Source organism: Macaca mulatta, chromosome 2 (assembly GCF_049350105.2).
Source record: "Macaca mulatta isolate MMU2019108-1 chromosome 2, T2T-MMU8v2.0, whole genome shotgun sequence".
In the NCBI taxonomy this organism is placed as follows: Eukaryota; Metazoa; Chordata; class Mammalia; order Primates; family Cercopithecidae; genus Macaca; species Macaca mulatta.
Window position 1 is genome coordinate 104,976,737 of NC_133407.1, and position 16,102 is coordinate 104,992,838.

General features: G+C 39.2%; 1 protein-coding gene across 10 annotated transcripts in view; it reads right to left on the reverse strand.

The window, feature by feature from the left end:
• ULK4 (unc-51 like kinase 4) overlaps positions 1-16,102 on the reverse strand; it is a 706,344-nt gene that overhangs the window by 387,951 nt on the left and 302,291 nt on the right. The window lies entirely within an intron of this gene.

Genomic DNA, 16,102 nt, shown 5'->3' on the forward strand with positions numbered 1-16,102 from the left:
TTAATTCAAGATGGATTAGAGACTTAAATGTTAGACCTAAAACCATAAAAACGCTAGAAGAAAACCTAGGTAATACCATTCAGGACATAGGCATGGGCAAGGACTTCATGTCTAAAACACCAAAAGCAATAGCAACAAAAGCCAAAATTGACAAATGGCATCTTATTAAACTAAAGAGCTTCTGCACAGCAAAAGAAACTACCATCAGAGTGAACAGGCAACCTACAGAATGAGAGAAAATTTTTGCAATGTACTCATTTGACAAAGGGCTAATATCCACAACCTATAAAGAACTCAATCAAATTTACAAGAAAAAACCCCATCAAAAAGTGGGCAAAGGATATAAACAGACACTTCTCAAAAGAAGACATTCATACAGCCAACAGACACATGAAAAAATGCTCATCATCACTGGCCATCAGAGAAATGCAAATCAAAACCACAATGAGATACCATCTCACACCAGTTAGAATGGCAATCATTAAAAAAATCAGGAAACAACAGGTGCTGGAGAGGATGTGGAGAAATAGGAACACTTTTACACTGTTGGAGGGACTGTAAACTAGTTCAACCATTGTGGAAAACAGTGTGGCGATTCTTCAAGGATCTAGAACTAGAAATACCATTTGACCCAGCCATCCCATTACTGGGGATATACCCAAAGGATTATAAGTCATGTTGCTATAAAGACACATGCACACGTATGTTTATTGCGACACTATTCACAATAGCAAAGACTTGGAATCAACCCAAATGTCCATCAATAACAGACTGGATTAAGAAAATGTGGCACATATACACCATGGAATACTATGCAGCCATAAAAAAGGATGAGTTCGTGTCCTTTGTAGGGACATGGATGCAGCTGGAAACCATCATTCTCAGCAAACTGTCGCAAGAACAGAAAACCAAATACCGCATGTTCTCACTCGTAGGTGGGAATTGAACAATGAGATCACTTGGACACAGGAAGGGGAGCATCACACACCGGGTCCTATTGTGGGGAGTGGGTAGGGGGAAGAGATAGCATTAGGAGATACACCTAATGTAAATGACGAGTTAACGGGTGCAGCACACCAACATGGCACATATATACATATGTAACAAACCTGCACATTGTGCACATGTACCCTAGAACTTAAAGTATAATAAATAAATTTTAAAAAAAGAAAAGAATGATGCAAAATGCTCTTTTACTATTGGGCTCTGTTGTGGTTGGCCACCATGACTTAAATCATCTGTATCATTTTACTACGTGAGCTTGTTATATCCTAAATCTGAAAAGAATGAATTGTCTGTAATTTACGGACAGCCTGAAAGACAAGAAGTGAAGAGATTTACCTAAATTTTTTTAAGCCAAAACCAAACAAAATGAAGATCTTTTTGAAATGATCCCTGATCTTCAAAGGATTGTGAACATATTAACTCTGTTACAGTATACTTTTCTTCCTTTACTTTAGCCAGCTAAGCACACTGTATTTAAGTAACTCCAGATGAGCAAACTGAAATATACTTCACTTCCCAAATGCAGTTTCCAGGACCACTTTACCCTGGGGTTGGTTGGTTTGTTTCCCCTTTAATGGTGCCATTTAATGACAGATTTCATGTGGTTAAAGAGTCTCCCTTACAAAGTTTGGGTTCAGAAATGATTTTGTATATCTGTGGTTTATATTATTAACAAAGGAGGCAGTGTTTCAATTACCAAGTTTGGAATAAACTTATAAAAACTTTTAGAATACATTATTTCACATTCTAACTCCCTCCTGTGCCTAAATGCTACCCTTAATGTTGGAAAAATGTTTTTTAATTTATTTATTAATGTTCGATAGTCCAAGTGTCAATACACAGTATTTTTAAATGTCATGTATTTAAGTACTACTTAAATAAACTATGTATTTAAATTATGATAATTATTTAGTTGAGATTCATCTATGGAAGCTACAAGCACAAAGTGATCTTAAGATGATTTTGTCACAAAAGATGCTGTGATTATTAAATAATTAAAATGCATATTTTAAAGAATGAGTCAATAATTTTCACGTAAGAAAGTACACTTGCTTTTCTTTTTTTCTTTTTTTTTTTTTTTTTTTTTTTTGAGATGGAGCCTCGCTCTGTTGCCCAGGCTGGAGTGCAGTGGCACAATCTCAGCTCACCGCAAGTTCCGCCTCCTGGGTTCACGCCATTCTCCTGCCCCAGTCTCCCGAGTCGCTGGGACTACAGGCGCCCGCCACCATGCCCGGCTAATTTTTTTTTGTACTTTTAGTAGAGACAGGGTTTCACCGTGTTAGCCAGGATGGTCTCAATCTCCTGACCTCATGATCCACCCGCCTTGGCCTCCCAAAGTGCTGGGATTACAGGCGTGAGCCACCACGCCCTGCCGAAAGTACACTTGCTTTTGAGGTAAAGTCATAGCAGTGGCCTATGGAATATAGTGGCCTTGGTCTTTCTCTATTTATTGGCACAGCTGTATTTCATGTGATTGAAAACAAAGGCTAAGTATAAAGTAAATCTGATAATATTTAGATATAAATTAATAGCTGCAATTTCGGAAAAGTAGGAATAAGGAGATTAACTTCATTTATATTCAGAGAGATAAAGAAGTAGGTTGAGCTAAATCTCATACCATTATTAACATTTTCCAACTTTCCTTTAAAATTTCAAACTTCTGCCTCAAGGCCATGTAGGGATGAACCAAGAATAAAATTAGGAGGAATGAAGTCCTCCTGTCCTACCCCACCTTAGTCCTATTTCTTCAGAGAGCAGAGGAACCAGGAGAAGGGAGAGGTCAAGAAGGGAAAGAATCTCTGCCTGTTCTGAGCTCAGTTTTGCAGGACAAAGAAATCAGCTCCCTCAAGAGTGACAGGACAGGTCCAAGGAGATCACTGGGTTGGTCCATGAAGCTGCCCTGTCTTAGGTTCACTTACTTGCCTGCAGCTTTTATCTACTCATAAAGAGTAGACAAGACACATGAAGCAAGACATATGACGCAAGAGGCGTTAAGTCCAGATCCACTGTCTCTTGAGCCCCCCATCCAGCAAGGACACACTGTCATCTCCAAAGGGCTTCTCCATCTCCATCCACCTTCTCTGCCTTTCCAGCATCCACCTTGTCATACAGTTCTTACTTAGCATAGAGACTTGATTTTCTGGAAACTACCTCTGTATTTAATTTATGATTAACATTACTGAGCTCTTGGCATGGGCTAATCTTATAAACTCAAAGTCCATGCCCTCAAACTCAGAGTCAAGCAGGTTAACAGATATACAAACAAATATGAAAGTGGAATTAACTTCTATCACAGATATGCATGTATGCACAGGATGTAAGGGAACAAACATGAAGAAACCCTAGCTAGCCCAAACTGGTAAGAGGAGGCATTCGTGAGCCTTCAAAGATAGTAGGAATTGGCCAGTTATGATGCGGGGAGGGGCAGGCGTGATAGAGGAGGGTAAGGAGGACTACCAGGAGAGCAATGTAAAAGGTCAGTGTGACAACAGATGGAACAGAATGATGCAGCCTTGAATATCATGCTAAGAAATGCTAAGAAGTTTGGGTTTTACCCCAAAGGTTATGAGTAACCTCTGAGGATTTTAAGCAAAACGACACCACAAGATTTGCTGTGCAAACTCCAATCTGATTGTAACAGGAAAAATAAACTGGAAGAAGAGCAGTCTAGAATATTGCTATTTAAAGTGTGGTTTGCAGACCAAAGATAGCCTACAAACTCTCACAAGTCTATGATAAGATAACTACAGAAATCTGAAAGATAGTTTACGTCTCTTTTCTCTAATGATAAAAAGTTTGAAGTTTGTGACAGTTTTAAAATGTAGCCCCACCAAAATATGAAAAACAGGATATTTGTACAGTACCTCCCCATAAGATATTTATAGTATCTGAGAAACCTAGCAGACACCACCAAGGGAACAAATTTCACATCGCACTAATAAGACATGTGGCCATGGTATACACTCCGATATGATGCACTGAGGAGGGGACAGCATCGCTTCCATGTTATTCTTACCAAAAATGCATGACCTCAATCTAATCACGGAAAAACATTAGACAAACTTAAATTGAGGAGCATCTTACAAAGTAACTACCCAGTACACAAAAATGTATTATGGTTACGAAAGACAAGAAAAGGCTGAGGAACTGTTCCAGACAAGGAAACTTGAAAAACAAATGTCATATGGGATCCTAGATTAAATCCTGAACCAGAAAAAGTATATTAGTTGGAAAATGGGCGAAATTGGAATATGATCTACAGTTCAGTTAACGGTATATCAACGTTAATTTCCTGATTTTGATAACTGATAATCATTCTATGGCTATGTAACATGTTAACATTAGTGAAAGCTGGTTGAAGGGCACATGGAAATTCTTTCTACTACTTTGACTCTGTAAGGTTAAAATTATTTCAAAATTTAAAAGTTTTTAAAAATGACTTCGGATTTATTTGACTCTTCTATCAGAAGAAGGATTTGTGTCTTCTTCCTGTGAGTCTGGGCAAGTTTAGGATTGCTTTGACCAAGAGAGTAGCATAGAAGTGACACTGTGATTTCTGCCTATATTGTGTGTGTCTTTTTTGAATTTCATCTTTATAATGTTTTATAAAAATATTCTAGTGACCTTTTACTGCATAACTAGCTACTCGAAACTTAGTGGCATAAAGCAATAACCATTTTATGAAGTTCATGGATTCTGTGGGTCATGAATTTTGGCAGGACACAGTGGGGATGACTTCTCCTTGTTCCATGATGTTTGCAGCCTCAGCTGGGAAGACACGAAGGCTGTGGGGGATGGGAACAGCTGGGGGTTGTGATCACCTGAAGGTTTCCTCTCTCACATTTCTGGCACCTGGGCTGGGATGATTCAAGGAAAGTTCAGTTAATTCTGTTGACTGGAGCATCTATCTATAGCTGTACTCTCCATGCAGCTTGGCCTCTCTTTGCATGATAGCTGGGTGCCAAGAGGAAGCATCCAAGGAGCAGGCATTCCAAGAGAACCAGATGGCTTTTCTAACCTAGCTTTGGAGGTCACAACATCGCTTCCACTGTGTTCTAAGTGGGCATGTGCAAGTTATGAAGGCAGTCCAGATTCAAATGGAGTGCAACTAGACTCCATCTCTTGATGGACTATGGCATAGCTACAATACAGAAGGGCATGTGGGATGGGAAATATTATTACAGACATCTTTGTAAAATATGATCTACCACAGTATGAGTCTGCAACAAATAGAAAATTTTAAACCTGCTTCTTTGGCCAGGTGTGGTGGCACATGCCTATAATCCCAGCTCTTTGGGAGGCCAAGGTGGGCAGATCACTTGAGCACTAAGAGTTTGAGACTAGCCTGGGCAACATGGAGAAAGCCGGTCTCTACAAAAAATATATAAAAATTAGCCAGGCATAGTGGTGTGTGCCTGTAATTCCAGCTACTCAGGAGGCTGAGGTAGAAGGATCACCTGAGCCCTGGGAGGTCAAAGTTGCAGTAAGTCAGTAAGTTGTGATAATGCCACTGCTCAATGTCTCAAATAAATAAATAACTGCTTCCTCACCAGTCTGAGTAGCAATAGCCTACATAACCAGAGAGACCAGTTAATAGGCCACTATAGCAATCCAAGGGGGACACCACTGGAGCCTTGTATTAGCTTTCTATTGCTGCCTAACGAATTTCCACAAACATAGCAACTTAAAGCAACACCCATTTATTACTTCAATGTCCTATAGGTCAGAAGTCCAGCTCAGCATGGCTGGTTAACCATCTCAGGATATCACAAAGCTGGAATCAGTGTGTCAGCTGGGCTTAGTTCCAGTCTGGAGGCTGGAGGTGGAGGGGATACATTTTCAAACTCATTCTTATGGTTGGCAGAATTCAGTTCCTTGCAGTTGTAGGGCTGACGTCTTCATTTCCTTGCTGCTGCCAGCTAGGGATCTCTCTCAGCTCCTAGAGCCACACATATCCCTTACTATGTGGCCCTCTCCTTCTCTAAACCAGCAAGTGAGGATCTCCTCCACGTCAAATCCTTCTCAAGCTTCAAATCTCTTGGACTTCTCTGTCTCTGACCTCTAGACCACATTTAAAGGGCTCATATGATTGGTCAGGCCCACCCAGATAATCTCCATATTTTAAGGTCAATTAATTTTCGACCTTAATTACATCTGCAATATCCCTCTTAACAGCACTAAATTAGTGTTTAATTGACTGGAAGGTGCCATAGATACACCAGTGGCTGGAAATCTCCAAGGCCATCTTGCAGTTCTGCTTACCAGAGCCTGAACTTGCCCCTGATCTCAGTTCCCTTACCCCTGCGCCTCCTTTCTTAAAAGTAATTCATATTTGGTTCTCTGAATAAGCTGCTTCTGGCCTACTTGTGTACCAACCAAAATAGAAGCTGGGCTTTGTTTAGCTTTCCAACAATGCTGGTTAGGAGGTTTAGATTTCATATTTGCTCAGCAACCGACTGAGCACTAGACTACAAGCAAAGCTTTTTTGTTTACATAATTTACCAGTCTAGTGGACCAAGGACAGTCATTTTAAATTAAAAATCTCTAACATCAAGCTGAATTTCAAATTTTTGGATCAGTGAATCAACTTCAAAAAGAAACAGTTTCATAATGTTTAGCTATGGTATGATATTATGTCTACCCTGAAAGCAATAACATTTGTGACATTTCTCCTTGAAACGTTTGCCCTTGCCTGCAATTCTTGCTAATTCTGCAGACAACTGGCAGAAGTCTTACCGTTAAGGTACATATACAGGGAGTTATTTTTCACACAAAAAAGGGGAGGGCAGGGTTGAGATTTCAGCAGCATTACTACAGATAAATTTTAGAACTGGTCATTTTACAAAGATCTACAGCATCCTCCTTATGCACAGGCATTACACTTTTTCCCTAAGGAAGTTTATACTCCAGTAGGCACAAAACATATATAAAAATAACTTAATCCAAGTTATAAGACTGACTGCTTAATTTACTGAGAAAGTCTTAGAATTAAGTTAGAATATGAAGCTATACCAGAATATCCCTCTGACTTAGGGAAATCATCCATTGCCTAACAGCACTGAAAATATGGATTTTAGCAAGAGAATTTTGGTTATGTTAAAAGTAAATATTTTCCAATAGAATGGAGATTTTAGGAAATAGAATAATTTTATGTTGCATTAACAACTTTGTAAAATGCTTTTACGCCTATTACTTCAATAGATGTCCAATACAGCCCTGTAATATTCCACACCTGTTGAACAAAATAAGGCCACAGAGTGTTTCGATCACAGAAAGTACAAAAGGAGAAATGGGAAAGCTGCAGTCATTGTATGGATCTCCATACAATGTGCAGGCCTCTTTTATGAAGCACCTCTGACTCTTCCAACCCTGGATGCTATGATGTGGTTGCAAGTCCTGTTTCGTCCAGGGCTTTACAGAAATTGTCCCTACATCATGGTCCCTAATGCTCCTGCTACCCAGCTGAGGGCTTTGGCCTCTCACTCCCACATTCTGTCCAGTGCCTTCCATTCTGCCTGGGTCCTGAGCCTTCACTCTCTCTCTGAACCTCGTCGCTCTGCAGCTGGCCACCTTTCTCTAGTGATTCTTTGAATCCTTGGCATTCTCCCCAAGACATGATTCTGTATTCAGAATCCCACAGCTTCACAGGTTGAAACCACATGTAAGAGGCATGCTCATTCTTGCATCAGAGCCGGACGAGGAGTGAACAGGAAGAGGCAATATCAGTAAGAGAAAGAATTGGCAGTGGCGGAGACCAAAGGCAAGTCCCTAAGAGGACCACGAGATTGTACCAGCATTTCTTTTCTCCTACAGATACGAACCCAATAATAAAAAAAAAGAAATTCCATATGAGATATTTTTAAATTATTTTCCATTTAATGAACACACTTACTTCCTAAAGTCATTTTTTTGGTCCAGATAACTTAATGAAATACAAGAGATTTTTTGTTTTGGAATCTACCTGAAATCAAGCTAAGATTTCTCTCTTTTCATTCACTTGATGAATATTTGCTTGGTGTCTTTTATGTGCCATGCACTGGGCTAAATGAGAGCTGCAGCAAGTATTAAAAATGCTGGGATAGATACATAAAGATAAACATCTATAAAGGTACAGAAGAGACAACAGAATAACCTTTTCTATCTGAAGGGCATTGCGAAGGCTTGAAATTGCAACCAGTCATGACAATAGTAGCAAACATGGATTGCCCAGTTCCTATGTGGAACACACGGTAACAAATGCTGTGTATCTGCTAATTCATTGGATTCTAACAAAAAAAACCTCATAGTTAGACATTACTGTCTTTCTACTTCAGATGAGAAATTAAGGCAGAAAGAAGTTAAGTAAATCAGTTAAGTGGCAAGTAGAGGGGCTGAGATATAAACTTAGGCAGCTTAGATCAGAGTCCACATTCTACAGGGTAGGTACAGCCTGAGGTTCAGGAAAGGAGCAGGTTTCTGATAGCAGGTGGAGGAAAGTACAGGAGGGAAGGCTGGACAGATATAGATGAAGTATGTCCTGGGCAAAGGGAATAGCATGACAGCCAAAAACAGGATGGTTCATTAAAGGCAGTGAAAGATTTAAGTGAAAGAGCAAGTTTATTACACAAGTGGAAGAGGCAAAAAGAAGGTAGCAAAAGATCCAGCTAGAAGAACAAGCCATGGCGGATCACAGAAGATCATGTTAGTCATGCTGAGTTGCTTGAACATTATCCTCCAGGTCAGGGCTGGCAAACTACAGCCTGTAGGCCAACTCTGCCAGCCACCCCTATCTGTATGGTCCACAAACCAAGAACAGTTGGCTTTTCAATGGTTGAATCAATCGAGAGAAGAATATTTCATGATATATGAAAACTGTATGAAATTCAACTTTCAGTTTCCATTAGTAAAATTGTTTTTGGAACACAACCCTGTGTATTCATTTACATACTGTCTATATTTGCTTTTATGCTATAATGGCAGAGTTAAGTAGCTGTAACAGAGACCATATGGCCTGCAAAACCTAAAATCTTTACTATCTGGCCATTTACAGAAAAGGTTTGCTGAACCTTGCTCTAGGTGGCTGGGTGCCATTAAGGGTAGGATTAGGTAAAGCAATGTCATTACCAGATTTATATTTTTTGCAAGATTATTCAGGCAACAAAAAGGAGAATGAACTGAAAACAAAAAAGGACTGGGAACAAGATCAGTTAGCAGATTATGACTAATCTCAAGGTGATCAAAGCAGGAATCCATAGGAAAAGGCAAGGATGAGGGTTATTAATGAAGTCATATCAATAGGACTTGACAGTCTACTGAATGCAGGAGGGGAGAGAGAGAGATCTAGAATGACTCCAGGTACTTGATTTGTCCTACCAGGAGGCCACCACCATGACCACCACCCAGAGCAATAAACATCACACCACGCAATGGCATTTATTGGAGCTCCCTGTGCAGTGATGCACGGTGCTTAGTGCTTTACCTCTCACTTGATCCTTACTGTGAGGTAGTAAAAATTAACCCCATTCTTCAATAGAGAGAACCAGCACTGAACCTTACCCAGATGGTCTGAAATCTCCCAGCAAAATTGGTGTTCCAATGCCAGAGTGACTAGCAACCCTGTCCTAACAGGAAATGAAAGGGAGCTGGGATGTGGGTGTTTACAGTGTGCCTTTCACGGGATCCTTCTTTTACCTGGTGGATGGCCTAGTGCCTAATTGTCTGACCCATGACAAGGGATCCTTCACACGGGGAACTTGCTTATACTGGCAGATGTCCTTGTGGCTCTTGCCTGACCCACGTCCGGTTTATGATTGCCTGGCCATTACTCTGGCTCTGAAAGCCTGACATTGTGTTCTCCCAGGCATCCTGGGGAAACCTCTGCCTGGACCATCCCCTAGTTCTTCATCTGGAAGGTACAAACTCAATATACCACCACAATAGGAAACAAGATCAAAGAGTTTTATTTACAAATCCTGGGCATAAAGAGCGTAATGAATCAGGAGGGCAGCCCTCCATCCCTGGGTCACATGAGGCAGGAATGACATCAGGCAGAGAAAAAGAAAAATGCATGGCAAGTAGCAGCATACGTAAGAGAATAGGGTGTGAGTCACTTCAAGTTAACAGGCAAATGTCTGCACGGTCCTTTAGAGGAAGCAGCAAGAAAGTGGGAGCCCACTCTGCTGGGCAGGAGAGACGCCTCCTGGTTCTCATCTCAGACCACCGGCTTGAGCGATTTGGGTATGGTGTAGAAATGCAACCGAGTCAAGGGTGACTGAGCCTTGATTTCTGTACAAAAAGTAAAATTTATGTTGAACATGGATGTCAAGGCAACATAAAATCACAAGAACTCACTACACCAAGGTAACACAGCTAATTTGTTTCAGAGTTTATAACCTTAACTGCTGCAATGTACAGAGGAGAAAGGCATGGTTGGAAAAGAAGAGCAAAGTTGGAAAATAAGAATAAGAAGAAAACTGAGGGAGGAATCTCAGGGCGTATCAACAATTAACGAGTTGGTAGGAAAAATAAAACCTGGTGATCTAAAGAACATCAATGAAGGTGAAACAAAATGGGTCAAAAAGAATGAGTTGACACTGTACTCATTCTCCTTGCTGTTTAGATTTTAGGTTCAGTACCAGTTCCTATAAATGACATGTTTATTGCATATACTGAGTAACTTTAGTATCCACAAGCCTATTTTAGGAACTATTTCTAAGATCAATCATGATACTAAAGTTACTAAGAAGCAAAAATAGAGAGATGATCAACTTGAAACCATTGAAAAGGTTATCTTGTTGGCCATGAAAACCATAAGATGGATTACGGATTGTCATTCATGTTAATGTTTCATAAGAACCACCAGTCTGTGTTTGTGTGTGCACTTAACAAATCTATAGTTTTGTCCTGATTATAAAAAATAATTAAGAATTATAATTTTACAACTGTACATATTTATGTAAATATATAGAAGCATAAATATATTTTATTAATGTTACATTTAGAAAAAACAGAAAAGTATTACAAATAAAATATAATCCCACTATTCTAAACAAATCAATGAATTTCGATATGTTACTTGTCTTTTTTCTACTCATATAGGACACAGGATCAACCTAATCTCTAAAATAGTAACTACCATTTAGTGAGCGTGTACTGTGTTACACTGTGCTATGTGCTTGGACATCCACGCTTCAATTAATGTCTAACAACTCTATGAGGTTAAGCCCATTTTACAGAGGAAGACACTGAGCCATAGGTTGGTGAAGCAATTTGCTCACAGTCACTCAAACAGTAAGTAATGGATCTGAGATTAGAACTGATATCTACCAAAGAGCCTGTTAGATATATTACATCAGGATAGAGGGTGGGAGAAAACATTTTCCCATGTCATTAAATATTCATTAAAAATATATTAGTTCTTTTAGATACATGGTTTTCCAACCTATAATTTATTTAACTAGTCCTCCCTTGGTAGTCCCATTTTTCATTTTGTACTCCTAGACATTAGAAAACAAACTAAACCTCGTGGGGCTTAGAAATCACTTCAAATGGGTTCCAGTCCTCACTCAATTCTCTACCTTTGTATTCTTGGACAAAGTACATAAACTCTGAGTGTTACTTTCGTTGTATGTAATATCATTGCCTACTTCACTTGGTGACAGTGAGGAGGAAATAAGGTTGTGCCTGTGAAGCACCCAACACTATCTGGTCCATAAAAAGCTCTCTCTGTAAACAGCTACTAGGCTGAGTGTGGTGGCACATGCCTGTTATCTCAGCACTTTGGGAGGCTGAGGTAGGTGTGGGTGGATTACTTAAGTCCAGGAGTTCAAGACCAGCCTGGGCAACATGGCAAAACCTCATCTATACAAAAAATACAAATATTAGCTGGTACAGTGTCACACAACTGAAGTCACAGCTACTTGGGAGGCTGAGGCAAGAAGATCACTTGAGGCTGGGAGGTTGAGGCTGCAGCAAGCCATGATCATGCCACTGCACTCTAGCCTAGTCGACAGAGCAAGACTCTGTCTCAAAAGAAAAAGAAGGGAAGGGGAAGGGGAAGGGGAAAGGGAAGGGATAGTAGCTGTCTTTACTATTTTTATTGTTGTTGTTTTAAATAATGTTTTAATGGGCATTCTTTTTTATGGGCATTCTTGTATATGAACATTTGCGAATATCTTTTACTATTTTCTTAAGATATATTTCTAACAGTGGAATCAAAGGTGTTTAATGTATACCGACAGTGTGCTCATCACAAAGGACATATTAATCTGAACCTTTATTAATCTTAATTTTAAAATGTATATATTGTGTACAACATGTCAACATGTTTGGAAATACATATACATCATGGAATGGCTAAATCTAGCTCATTAATATATACATTATCTTCTTGTGGTGAGAATACTTAAAATCTACTCTCACCAATTTTCAAAAATATAACACATTGCTATTAACTATAGTCACCAGGTTGTACATTATATCCTATCTAACTGAAATTTTTTAGCTTTTGACCAGCATCTCCCCAACCTCTACTTCCTTCCCTCACCACTCAGTAACCACCACTCTCCTCTCTACTCCTGAGTCAAAATTTTTACATTCCATATATAAGTGAGACCATGCAGTATTTGCCTTTCTGTGCCTCATTTACTTGACTTAACATAACATCCTCCAGGTCCATCCATGTTGCCACAAATGACAGGATTCCTTTGTTTCTTAAAGGCTGAATAGTATTCTATTGTATATATCTACCACATTTTCTTCATTCATCTATTGACAGACATAGGTTGATTCTATATTTTGGCTATTGTGAATAATGCTGCAATGAACATGGGAATGTAATATCTCTTCGAGATAGTGATTTCAATCCCTTTAGATAAATATTCAGTAGTGGGATTGTGGGAACACATGGCAGCTATAGTTTTATTTTTTGAGGAACCTCTATACTGTTTTCCATAAAGGCTGTATCAATTTCCATTCCCATCAAAAATGTATAAGAGTTCCCTTTTCTCCAGACCTTCTCCAATCCGTTTTATCTTTTATTTTTTGGATCACAGCCATTCTAACAGGTGTGAAGTGATTGTTTACTGTGGTTTTAATCTGCATTTCCCTGATGATTACTGATAGTGAGCATTTCTTCATATATCTGTTTATTATTTGCATATCTTCTTTTGAGAAACGTCCATTCAGATCCTTTGCCCATTTTATCATTGGGCTGTTTTCTTACTATTGAGTTGTTTGAGTTCCTTATATATGTTGGATATTAACCCCTTATCCGATGTATGGTTTACAAATACTTTCTCCCATTCTGTAAGTTGTCTCTTCACTCTACCGTTTCCTTGGCTGTGCAGAAGTTTTCTAGGTTGATAGAATCCCATTTGTCCATTTTTGCTTTTTGTTGCCTTTGCTTTGAGTTCAAAGATATACCAATTTAAAAGGCAAACAGTGGTATATGAAAGTACGTATTTCACTAGACTCTCAATAAGTGATATTTAAAAACTCTACCAATTTGGTTTTTTTACTAGACTCTCAATAAGTGATATTTAAAAACTCTATCAATTTGTTTTTTTTAAGTATGTTATCTTAATGAAATTTTCTTTATTATTAATGAGAGTGACTCTTTTTCATGTTTATTGTTAGGAACAGCCTTTTCATGTCCTTTGTCCATTTTCCCTTTGGGCCTACTCTGTGTTAGAATTTCAAGAGATCTAATAAAACCTGTCCCTAAAAACTGACCCATTTGTTTACCCTGTAAACAATTGAGTTGAGCAGAATTTGTGACTCCAAGCAGAGAGAAGAAATGCACACCACAAAACGGTGTATCCTGAAGATACAAAGTGTCTCCGAGGCACTGACATCACTGAAGAACCATGACTTCACCTCCTGGGTTTTTTTTCCTATGTAATATGCTATGGCAAAGAATGCTAAGTGATACCACATGTTTGAGATGGTAACAAAAATGTACCAGGCAAGTCAGAGAACATTATTTGAAACTCAGACCACTGTTTAGTCTGGCAGCTCTTGTGCTCTTTAATTATATGGCTAAAGCCACATCTGTATAGCAAACACTGTAATATATTCTGGCCAATAACTGTCATCACATAAAATCAGAAGACTCTTGATATGGAAGAAGATTTGCTATTGAGACATGACAGATGAACTGAGAGTCCATGTTTTATGCCTCATGTTACATTCCTTTTAGTCGGGCTTCACTTTGTTCTACTTAGTAGACTGCCAGTGGCAGGCGTATGCAATATATTCATGATAATATATGACTTTATTAAGAGAGGATAACAACAGAAAGAATTCACAGCACAAGTACTTTGTTAATTCTAAAATGGTAAATGACCTTGGCAAATTACCAAAAGAAAGTGTAAATATTAAAGCAGAACCATGATGCCAAAACAGGTCAAATATGAATAGTATCAAGGAATTGACTCTCATACTTCAGAAGGTACACTGATCACATCAGGAGATTTTGTGTAGCTATTATTTCTACAATTAGGATATCATCAGCTGATGGTTTTACTGGCTGCAAAAATCAAGTAAAAAACAGTTCCTGAATTGGCTATATGATACACAGAGAGACCCAATAACCACATAAACAAAAAATACAAGGACACCATAGAAACTCTTCGTTGCAAGACAATGTTTCTTATTGCCACTGTCTTCAGTGCTGCATATTTTAACATCATCAGAAGCAAAATAAATTTGTTTTACAAGTTCAAAATAACTGAAAGACATTAACTGATGAAGCAAAAATCAAAGAAGCCAAAAAGAAAAGTTGTAAACTCTCATCAAGCAAAAAATAAACAAATGGCTGGGTGCGGTGTCTCACGCCTATAAGTAATGCCAGCACTTTGGGAGGCCAAGGCAGATGGATCGCCTGAGGTCAAGTGTTCGAGATCAGCCTGGATAACATGGTGAAACCCCATCTCTACTAAAAATACAAAAATTAGCCGGGTCTGGTGGTGCACGCCTGTAACCCCAGCTACTCGGGAGGCTGAGATAGGAGAATCACTTAAACCCGGGAGGCAGAGGTTGCAGTGAGCCAAGATTGCACCACCGCACTCCAGCCCGGGTGACAGAGCTAGACGTCATCTAAATAAATAAATACATGTATCTGTCAAAGTATATACTGCCCACCATTAATATTCTGGTCTAAGGCAATTGCCACTTTTATACATTATTTAATAAACCAGTAAAATTAAGATGTTAATCTGACATTTTTTCAAAAAATAAGTAATTTGAAGAATATTTCCTTTAAATCCTGAAGATAATGATACCCGTGATGGCTGGGTAAAGAAACAGAAAACTGTTTATTATGGTAAAGGATAAAGTAGATTGCTTTGAGGTCAGACCTATGTGTGTATAAGAAACTAAGCATACACTGAAGGATATCAATGATTGGATGGCTGATGGCCCATAAAAGCTTGTGACGGTTTGTGTTTTACCAGTGTTACCATAATCATCATCATCTCATGGGCAATGATGTCCTCATCCTAGCAAATACAAAAGGGAAGTCCCATTTCTATTGGCACACAGGCCACTTACAGCTCTCACCTCCCCCATTGGACCAGTTAGGAAAGCTGGCTATGCACTCATACATACAAAACTGTAGAAACTCCTTGGAAAGGTAGCTCTATACGACTGAGTCATTTCTTTAAAATGACTGGTGAATTGAGAAGACTGCCACTGCCTGATTGGAGCCTAGCTCTGGATTTCACATCACAATCTGAGAGCCCAGGCAAGACCTCCTGCAATAAAATAATTACGGTATTTGAGTGCTACTGTTTTCAGAATGCTTTCATGCCATCTCCAAAATGTAGAACGGTATCTGGTTTTTGCCTAGTGGCCCAGGAAACCTAAGGCTCTTCCTAGGGAAGAACTTAGGAGATGACCAGAGACCTGTGGGCTGCATCCACTGCCCACCCCACCAGAGTTCTGTCAAGCTTCAACAGGAAACACATGGAGGAAACACTGCCCCAAATTGTGCCTCAAAATCCTTCAGTCTGAACAAACAATGAGCAGGTAATAAAATATGGCCAAAGGCATAGTGTACCTGAGACTTAATCAACATTCTAGATACATATGTAGCAAGGAAACTGGAAGACACACACTT